We start from the raw sequence: 11,021 nt of genomic DNA on the forward strand, positions 1-11,021 counted from the left end.
GCAGGTCTCCGGACGATGATGCACGAAGCCCCACGGTGGGCGCCAAATGTCGGGGATTGGGTGCGACCTATGCCAAAGGATGGCTTATCATGGTGGGGGCGAGTAGAACGTCGCCGGTGCCTGGAAACAGGATAAGGCGAAGGCATGCACGTCGGTGAATCTTACCCAGCTTCGGGGCTCTCCGGGGAGATAATACCCCTACTGCTGCTCTGCGGGGTCTCTGCATGATCACTATGGCAAAGTGTTTACACGGTTGCTCCTTGAGCTGTTTCCTGGAGGTAGGAGAAGGCAAGGCTAGCTCTCTCCTTCCTATGTGATCTGGTCTAGTGCTAATGGATTTCAACCCTTTGCATGGGTGCCTTGGGGGGTTTATATAGGCCTACCCCCAGGGGTACAATGGTAATTCGGCTGGGCGCGGGCCCAGCCGTCAGTCTCTCTGACCGCCGTCTTATCCAGCGACTCCTAGGGCCCGCCGACTGGTGGGCCCCGCCGACTGGCTCGGTACGAAGCCGATAGGCCGCGTCCGCCGCGGGTGGGTCTTGCCGGCTGCTGATTACTGTAGCCGTGCTTCTAATGACGCGTGCTTGGTCGTGGGGTCGTGGCAACAGCCCCGCCGCCTGGCGGGTGATCACTATTGCCACTCCCCGTCACATCCGGTTAATGGCGCATGGGCCCCGGGGGAGGGGCTGGCCGACTCTCGGGGGCCGACTCTGTGACGCCCCGAGACCGATGTGCCAGGTGTCGTCCAGTTATTCGCTGTTGTTGCCTTGTCTTTGCTTGCGTGTCATGCATCTCATATCATGTCATCATGTGCATTTCATTTGCATACCTGTTCGTCTCATGCATCCGAGCATTTTCCACGTTGTCCGTTTTGCATTCCGGCGCTTCTATCTCCTCCGGTGGTCCTTTCTACCTCTTTCCATGTGCGGGTGTTAAACGTTTCCGGATTGGACCGAGACTTGTCATGTGGCCTTGGTTTACTACCGGTAGACCGCCTGTCAAGTTTCGTACCATTTGGACTTCGTTTGATACTCCAACGGTTAACCGAGGGACTGAGAAGGCCTCATGTGTGTTGCAGCCCAACACCCTTCCAAAGTGGCCCAAAACCCACCTAAACCCCTTCCATCATCTAGAGCGTTCGATCACGATCGCGTGGCCGCAAACCGCACCTCATTTGGACTCTCCTAACTCCCTCTGCCTATATATATGTGCAACCCTTCCAAATTCGCGGGCGAAACCCTAGTCTTCTTCATCCTCGCGCCACCGGACATGTCCGCGCCGAGCCGGACATGTCCGCCGCCCGCTGCCACCTCACACCGACGAATCGGAGCTCGCCACGTCACTCCCTCCGCCGCCGTGAGCCAACCAGCTCGCACCACCTCAGCGCCTCACCCTCTCTCTCCTCTCCCTCCACCGCGCCGGCCCTGCAGGCCCATCGCAGGCCCGCACTGGCCCGAGCCGCCGCCATCCGAAACCTGCGCGAGCCCGACCCAGGGCCTCGTCGCCATTCCTCTACGCCACCTCATCTGGTTCGCCGGAGCCGCTCGCCGGCGACGCCCAGCTCGCCGCAGCAGGGACCCGACGCCATAGAGTTCGCCGCCGCCGGCCACGTCTTCACCCGAACCCGGCCGAGATCCACTGGATCTGGCCCCGCCGAACCGGGATCCACCGTCCCCGCTTCCCCGGCGCCGTCCCCTCGCCGCTTCGTCGCCCAGCCTCGCCGGCGTCGTGCCGGAGCCGCCGCCCTTGCCCCGATCCAGGCGGGATCGGGAGGACGGTGCTGCCCGTCGTTGACCGCTCCTGCGCCTCCGCGTGGGCCGCGCTCGAGTCCGGCCTAGCTCACCGGCCTCCTTCCTCTTTGTTTTGGGCCGAAGCCCATGGGTGAGCCATCACTATTCCCTGCCCCGTGCGCGACATATTATCTTACGCCCAGTTCCAGACTTGGCGATTTTCACTAAGTCCCCGAGTTTTCCAGATTAAAATGTCCATTTTCATCATGTCGTAACTTTGCATCCGTAATTCCGTTTTGCGCGTGTAGCATATCAAAATGTTCGCCTTAGAGAGTACATCATTTCATCTCATTGCATCATTTTCATTTGAGCTCATCTTGATGCCCGAAATGCTGTTGGAAGAGAGCTATTTGAGTTAATTGTCAGATCTGCTGCACCAAATAGCTATTTGTCATTTTCGCCATGATTAATGTGTGCATGATATGCTCATGAGCTCTACATGTGTTTTGTTATATGCTTTGCCATCTTTCCATAGGTGCTATCCATATATTTTTGTGATATGTCTGGTGACTAGCACAAGCTCGCAAAGTGGTGCTTTTGTTAATGCTGATTTCAGGGACTTAGCAATTCCACCAAGTCCTTGATCTGTTTTTATCAATATGCCATATGTTCATGTTGTTTCCTAGTAATCCGTGCCTCTTTTGAGGATGATCGGTAAGGGTGATTTGTTAATATTGTGGTGCTCTATCCATACATGTCTTTGGTTGCAATTATGGAGCATCCTAGCTTGAGTGAATCGAGCTCTACTTTTGCTATTTCGTGAATCTGGGCAGATTGTCTACTTGTTAGCGATTTTGTCGAGGATGTTGTTGTTGATCCGTGCATGCTATGTTGTTGTTCTTGCCATTTCTAGCTTATATAATGTGTATTCTTAATGGGTGTATGCTTAGATTGTCATTCCTTGCTCTGTAGTGAGTGCATCGAGCTCGTAAACATGCCTACTCGTTAACATATTTGCATGCTCCAGTTTTTCTGTAAGTCTGTGATCTGATTATGTTTTTGCCATGTTCACATGCTTGCAATTGTATTTTCTGATCCCTTTTGGCTCAAGGTCACTAAGGGACTTTTGTTAAGCTCTTTGAGTAGCTCTATGCCGTGCCTTGCTTTGCCATGTTAAGTTCCTGTAGCATATAGTTTTATTGCTCCAAAGTGTGCTACCTGATCTGAAATTCCAGGCTTGGGTTAATTTCACATTGTTGCCATGCTTGTTTGAACCTGTTAGTGGATGAATTAGCCGTAGCTCAGTGTTCATCTTTTGTCAAGCATCATGAATGGATCCCTGCCATGTATTTTGTTGTCATGTTTGAGTGTTGTAGCATGTTTAACTTGTTGCATTTAGATGGCTACTTGATGTTTATCGCAGACCGGTGCCATATTTGTTTTGCTTGTCATTTCCAAACCGTGCATCCGATTCAGGAGATCTTTATATCGATTTCAACCGAAATCATCTCCTCTTTCCAGTGGCACTCTTGGATTTCCAAGTTGAGGCCAGGTTCATTCATTCCTTTGCAAATCATGCATATGCATCACATACCGCATCCCGCATATCATACCATGTTCATGTGTTGGTTGTTTACTATGTTGTGTGTTTCTTTCCGGTGTTTGCTTCTTCGGGTTGGTTCCGGTAATGTCGCGTTTGTGAGGACCCGTTCGACTACGTCCATTTGTCTTCTTCATGGACTCGTTCTTCTTCCTTGCGGGATTTCAGGCAAGATGATCATACCCTCGAAATCACTTCTATCTTTGCTTGCTAGATGCTCGCTCTTTTGCTATGCCTATGCTGTGATACCTACCACTTGCTTATCATGCCTCCCATATTGTGAACCAAGCCTCTGACCCACCTTGTCCTAGCAAACCGTTGTTTGGCTATGTTACCGCTTTGCTCAGCCCCTCTTATAGCGTTCTTAGTTGCAGGTGAAGATTGAAGTTTGTTCCTTGTTGGAACATGGAGATGTTGTTCCTTGTTGGAACATGTTTACTTGTTGGGATATCACAATATATCTTATTTAATTAATGCACCTATATACTTGGTAAAGGGTGGAAGGCTCGGCCTTATGCCTGGTGTTTTGTTCCACTCTTGCCGCCCTAGTTTCCGTCATATCGGTGTTATGTTCCCGGATTTTGCGTTCCTTACGCGGTTGGGCTATAATGGGAACCCCTTGACAGTTCGCCTTGAATAAAACTCTTCCAGCAATGCCCAACATTGGTTTTACCATTCAACACCTATCCCTTCTCTTTCCCTTGGGTACTGCAGACTCAAGGGTCATCTTATTTTAACCCCCCCCCCCCGGGCCAGTGCTCCTCTGAGTGTTGGTCCAAACTAGAGTCCTGTGCAGCGCCCCCTCGGGGAAACTCGAGGTTTGGTTTTAGTTGTATGGAGAGCTCATCTGAGTGTGCCTTGAGAACGAGATATGTGCAGCTCCTATCGGGATTTGTCGGCACATTCGGGCGGTGTTGCTGGTTTAGTTTTACCATTGTCGAAATGTCTTGTAGAACCGGGATACCGAGTCTGATCGGAATGTCTCGGGAGAAGGTATATCCTTCGTTGACTGTGAGAGCTTGTCATGGGCTAAGTTGGGACACCCCTGCATGGATTTGAACTTTTAGAAATCCGTGCCCGCGGTTATGGGCAGATGGGAATTTGTTAACGTCCTGTTGTAGAAAACCTGAAGTTGACCTTAATTAAAATACATCAACCGCGTGTGTAACCGTGATGGTCTCTTCTCGGCGGAGTCCGGGAAGTGAACACGGTGTTGGAGTAATGTTTGACGTAGATTGTTCTAGGATCACTTCTTGATCATAGATTTCTCGCACGTGCTTTGCCTTCTCTTCTCGCTCTCATTTGCGTATGTTAGCCACCATATATGCTAGTCGCTTGCTGCAGCTCCACCTCATACCTTTACCTTACCCATAAGCTTAAATAGTCTTGATCGCGAGGGTGCGAGATTGCTGAGTCCCCGTGACTCACAGATACTTCCAAAACCAGCTTGCGGGTGCTGATGAGTCCGTGCAGATGACGCGACCAAGCTCAAGGAGGAGCTCGATGAAGATCTTGTCCTTTGTGATCGTTTCATTCTAGTTGATCAGTAGTGGAGCCCAGTTGGGGTTGATCGGGGACCTTGTCGAATTTGGGGTTCTTCTTTTATTTTGGTTCCATAGTCGGACCTTGATTGTATTTGGATGTTGTAATGCTTTATTCATGTAATTGTGTGAAGTGGCGATTGTAAGCCAACTATGTATCTCTTTCCCTTATGTATTACATGGGTTGTGTGAAGATTACCTCACTTGCGACATTGCTTTCAATGCGGTTATGCCTCTAAGTCGTGCTTTGACACGTGGGAGATATAGCCGCGTCGAGGGCGTTACAGACTCCCAACGGGTCCGACTGGTGACGCTCTCGCCGTCTTCTGGACTCCCGCTGACTGGTGGGACCTGTCGCCCTAGGGTCGTACAGACAAGCCGTTGTGGGTGCAGGATTCGGCCCACTGGTGCTAATGTCAGGGCCGGCATGGCAACAGTGCCGCGCCGGACGGAGATCTCCGCGGGTACAGCGTACTGTAGCCATGCCTGCCTCTGGAAAGGGGTGGGAGTGGGCTTTACTATAGCCACTCCCCGTCCCGTCCCTCTTGATGTGGGCATGGGGTTTGTTGGAGTCGCGGGCCGGCTCCCATGGCCGGCTTCTAGTTATCAATTGCCTAGGGACAAATAACTTTCTCGTAACAAAAAGGTCTTTACTAAAACTAACTTAGTTGTGTCTTTATCTAAACAGCCCCTACTTTTTATTTACATGCTCTTTATTAGCTTGCAAACCTATCCAACAACACCTACAAAGTACTTCTAGTTTCATACTTGTTCTAGGTAAAGCGAACATCAAGCGTGCGTAGAGTTGTATCAGTGGTCAATAGAACTTGAGGGAATATTTGTTCTGCCTTTAGCTCCTCGTTGGGTTCGACACTCTTACTTATCGAAAACTATTGCGATCCCCTATACTTGTGGGTTATCAAGACCTTTTTCTGGCGCCGTTGCCGGGGAGACATAGCGTGGGGTGAATATTCTCGTGTGTGCTTGTTTGCTTTATCACTAAGTAATTTTTATTTGTTGTTCCTAGTTGTTGTCTATCTTTAGTCATGGATATGGAACACGAAATACCAAAAAAATTAGGTGTACCTGCTACTCATGGAGATGGGGAACCTCCTAAAATCCTCGATGCTCATTATGTGAAAGATATTATGTACTATTTTGATAATCCTGAGAAAACCCCATTCAATTATGTTATGGGAGACACGTTGGATCAACGTGTATACTTTAGGGATTATCGCTTGACTCAAAAAGGGAAACTATTATGGGATCAAATTCATATGTTGCATTGGTATGCTCGGCAACTTTGCTTGAGATATGATTATACTTGTTGCTCTAGGATGAAGGCTCCACAGCTTCCCTTTTCATGCAAATTTAATGATGATAAAACCTTGGCTTCTTATGCTAATGGTATATATGATTACTATGATGTGGAACAAATAGAAGAATTTGTTGCTTTTATGGGTGCTTATGAAATTGAATCTTTGTTTAAAGAGTGTCAAAATTTTGATGATTCAGTGTATAGACCTGAAAATTTAGCTATCCTTAAATATTGCTATGCGAATTATGAATTCAAAGCCGATATTAATGTGTTTATTGAGAAAGTCTCTGTTGTCCAAGAAGAGACTAATATTTTGCAGGAGTCTATGGAAGAATAAATTGATGAAACTGTGAGCTCATTGGATGAAAAAGATGATGAGGAGAGCGAAGAACAAAAGGAGGAAGAGCGGATTAGCTAACCATGCCCACCTTCTAATGAGAGTAACTCTTCAACTCATACATTGTTTAATTTCCCTTCGTGCTTACCGAAGGATGATTGTTATGACCCCGTTGATTCTCTTGAAATATCCCTTTTTGATGATAATTGCTATGATTGTGGCCAAGATGCCAATATGAATTATGCTTATGGAGATGAACTTGCTATAGTTCCTTATGTTAAACATGAAATTGTTGCTATTGCACCCACGCATGGTAGTCGTATTATCTTTTTGAATTCTCCCAACTACACTATATCAGAGAAGTTTGCACTTATTAAGGATTATATTGATGGGTTGCGTTTTACTATTACGCATGATGATTTTGATGAATATAATATGCATGTGCTTGCTGCTCCTACTGGCAATTATTATGAGAGAGGAACTATATCTCCACCTCTCTATGTTTCCAACATGGTAAAATTGCAAGAAACTGTTTATACTATGCATTGGCCTTTACTATGTGTGCATGAATTGTTCTTTTATGACATGTAGATGCATAGGAAGAGAGTTAGACTTAGTCATTACTTGATATATGTTACTTTGTGCTCACTATAAATTACAAATCATTGTTAATTAAAATTGGCTTTGATATACCTTGGGATCTGGGTGGATCCATTACTTGAGCACTATATGCCTAGCTTAATGGCTTTAAATAAAGCGCTGTCAGGGAGACAACCCGGAAGTTTTAGAGAGTCATTTATTTCTCTTGTGTGCTTTTATATAGTTTAAAAACAAAAAAAAGAGGGGAACCCAAAACTTTTCAAAAAGATAAGTGAAAGTGAGATAGACGAGCATTGTGAAAGTGGGGGACGTCCTTGAACTTTGTTCATGCCCATGGAAACTTTGTGAATCTTAATTACAAAAACTTTTCAACAAAAATAATTATCCCATTGTATAATTCCATTGTATTATAAAAAAATAATGTGCCAAGGTTTGCCTTTAGGATGTTTACATTTGCTTGATGGTTTGTACGGTGCAAGACAGAAACTTTGGCTGTAGTGCGTGATTTTAAATTTTTTTTCTGGAACGTCAAATGATTCTGATTATTTTTGCACTGTCTTTCTATACAAATTGTTTATTTTTCCTAATTTTTGTAGAATTTTTGGAGTGCCAGAGGTATGGTGAATGTTCAGATTATTACAGACTGTTCTGTTTTAGACAGATTCTGTTTTTGATGCATAGTTTGCTTGTTTTGATGAAACTATCGATTTATATCAGTGGATTAAGCCATGGAAAAGTTATACTACAGTAGCTACAATGCAAAAACAAAATATGAATTGGTTTTCAATAGTACTTAAAGTAGTGATTTGCTTTATTATACTAACAGATCTTACCGAGTTTTCTGTTGAATTTTGTGTGGATGAAGTGTTCGATGATCGAGAAGGTCTCGATGTGAGAAGAAGGAAGAGAGGCAAGAGATCAATCTTGGGGATGCCCAGGGCACCCCAAGTAAATATTCAAGGAGACTCAAGCGTCCAAGCTTGGGGATGCCCTGGAAGGCATCCTCTCTTTCTTCAACAAGTATCGGTATGTTTTCGGCTTCGTTTCGTTCATGCGATATGTGCAATCTTGGAGCGTCTTTTGCATTTAGTTTTCATTTTTCTTTTATGCACCATGCTGGTATGAGATAGTCCTTGGTTGATTTATAGAATGCTCTATGCACTTCAGTTATATCTTTTGACTATGGCTTTATAAAATGCTTCATGTGCTTCACTTATATCATTTGAAGTTTGGATTGCATGTTTCTCTTCACATAGAAAACCGCCATTTGTAGAATGCTCTTTTGCTTCACTTATATTTGTTAGAGAGTGGGCACATATTCTGTAGAAAGAATTAAACTCTCTTAATTTACTTATATCTATTTAGAGACATGACAGGAACTGGTCATTCACATGGTTAGTCATAAAATCCTACATAAAACTTGTAGATCACTGAATATGATATGTTTGATTCCTTGCAATAGTTTTGCGGTATAAAGATGGTGATATTAGAGTAATGCTAGTGGGTAGTTGTGGATTAGTAGAAATACTTGGGTTGAGGTTTGTGATTCCCGTAGCATGCACGTATGGTGAACCATTATGTGATGAAGTCGGAGCATGATTTATTTATTGATTGTCTTCCTTATGAGTGGCGGTCGGGGACGAGCGATGGTCTTTTCCTACCAATCTATCCCCCTAGGAGCATGCACTTAGTAATTTGTTTTGATGACTACTAGATTTTTGCAATAAGTATGTGAGTTCTTTATGACTAATTTTGAGTCCACGGATTATACGCACTCTCACTCTTCCATCATTGCTAGCCTCTCTAGTATCGCGCGACTTTCGCCGATACCATAAACCCACCATATATCTTCCTCAAAACAGACACCATACCTACCTATTATGGCATTTCCATAGCCATTTCGAGATATATTATCATGCAACTTCCATCATCATCATATACATGACTTGAGCATTTATTGTCATATTGGTTTGCATGATTGTAAGATAGCTAGCATGATGTTTTCATGGCTTGTCCGTTTTTTGATGTCATTGCTACGCTAGATCATTGCACATCCTGGTACACCGCCGGAGGCATTCATATAGAGTCATACCTTTGTTCTAGCATCGAGTTGTAATATTGAGTTGTAAGTAAATAAAAGTGTGATGATCATCATTATTAGAGCATTGCCCCAGTGAGGAAAGGTTGATGAAGACTATGATTCCCCCACAAGTCGGGATGAGACTCCGGACTTTAAAAATAAATAAAAGAGGCCAAAGAAGCCCACCCAAAAAAATGAAAAAAAGAGAGAGAAAAAATGAGAGAAAAAGAGAGAGGGGGCAATGTTACTATCCTTTTACCACACTTGTGCTTCAGAGTAGCACCATGTTCTTCATAGAGAGACTCTCTTGAGTTATAACTTTCATATACTAGTGGGAATTTTCATTATATAACTTGGCTTGTATATTCCGATGATGGGCTTCCTCAAACGCCTGAGGTCTTCATGAGCAAGCAAGTTGCATGCACACCCACTTAGTTTCAGTTTGAGCTTTCATACACTTATAGCTCTAGTGCATCCATTGCATGGCAATCCCTACTCACTCACATTAATATCTATTGATGGGCATCTCCATAGCCCGTTGATACGCCTAGTTGATGTGAGACTATCTTCTCCTTTTTGTCTTCTCCACAGCCACCATTCTATTCCACCTATGGTGCTATGTCCATGGATCACGCTCATGTATTGCATGAAAGTTGAAAAAGTTTGAGAACGTCAAAACTATGAAACAATTGCTTGGCTTGTCATCGGGGTTGTGCATGATTTGAATATTTTGTGTGGTGAAGATGGAGCATAGCCAGACCATATGATTTTGTAGGGATAAATTTATTTGGCCATGTTAGTTTGAAAAGACATGATTGCTTTATTAGTAGGCTTGAAGTATTATTGTTTCTATGTCAAATGATAGACTATTGCTTTGAATCACTCGTGTCTTAATATTCATGCCATGATTAGATATGTGATCAAGATTATGTTAGGTAGCATTCCACATAAACAATTATCTTTTTTATCATTTACCTACTCAAGGACGAGCAGGAATTAAGCTTGGTGATGCTGATACATCTCTGTCGTATCTATAATTTTTGATTGTTCCATGCCAATATTCTACAACTTTCATATACTTTTGGCAACTTTTTATACTATTTTTGGGGACTAACATATTGATCCAGTGCCCAGTGCCAGTTCCTGTTTGTTGCATGTTTTTGTTTCGCAGAATATCCATATCAAACGGAGTCCAAACGGGATAAAAACGGACGGAGATTATTTTTGGAATATTCGGAGAATATGGGAAGAAAAACCCACCCGAGACGGTGCCCGAGGGAGGTATAAGACAGGGGGGCGCGCCCCACCCCCTAGGCGCGCCCCTGACCCTCGTGGCCCCCCCATAAGGCGGTTGATGCCCTTCTTCGGCCGCAAGAAAGCTAATTTTTAGGAAAAAATCACGGTGAAGATTTCAGTCCAATCGGAGTTACGGATCTCCATATATATATACGAAACGGTGAAAGGGCAGCCACAGAGAGTGCAGAAACAGAGAGAGACAGAGAGACAGATCCAATCTCGGAGGGGCTCTCGCCCTTCCCATGCCATGGAGACCAAGGACCAGAGGGGAAACCCTTCTCCCATATAGGGAGGAGTTCAAGGAAGAAGAAGAAGGAGGGGGCTCTCCCCCCCTCGCTTCTGGTGGCGCCGGAGTGCCACCGGGGGCATCATCATCACCGCAATCTTCACCAACAAATTCACCGCCATCATCACCAACTCTTCCCACCTCTATGCAGCGGTGTAACCTCTCTCTTACCCACTGTAATCTCTACTTAAACATCGTGCTCAACGCTATATATTATTTCCCAATGATGTATG

The sequence above is a fragment of the Triticum aestivum genome, chromosome 3A (assembly GCF_018294505.1).
Source record: "Triticum aestivum cultivar Chinese Spring chromosome 3A, IWGSC CS RefSeq v2.1, whole genome shotgun sequence".
Classification (NCBI taxonomy): domain Eukaryota; kingdom Viridiplantae; phylum Streptophyta; class Magnoliopsida; order Poales; family Poaceae; genus Triticum; species Triticum aestivum.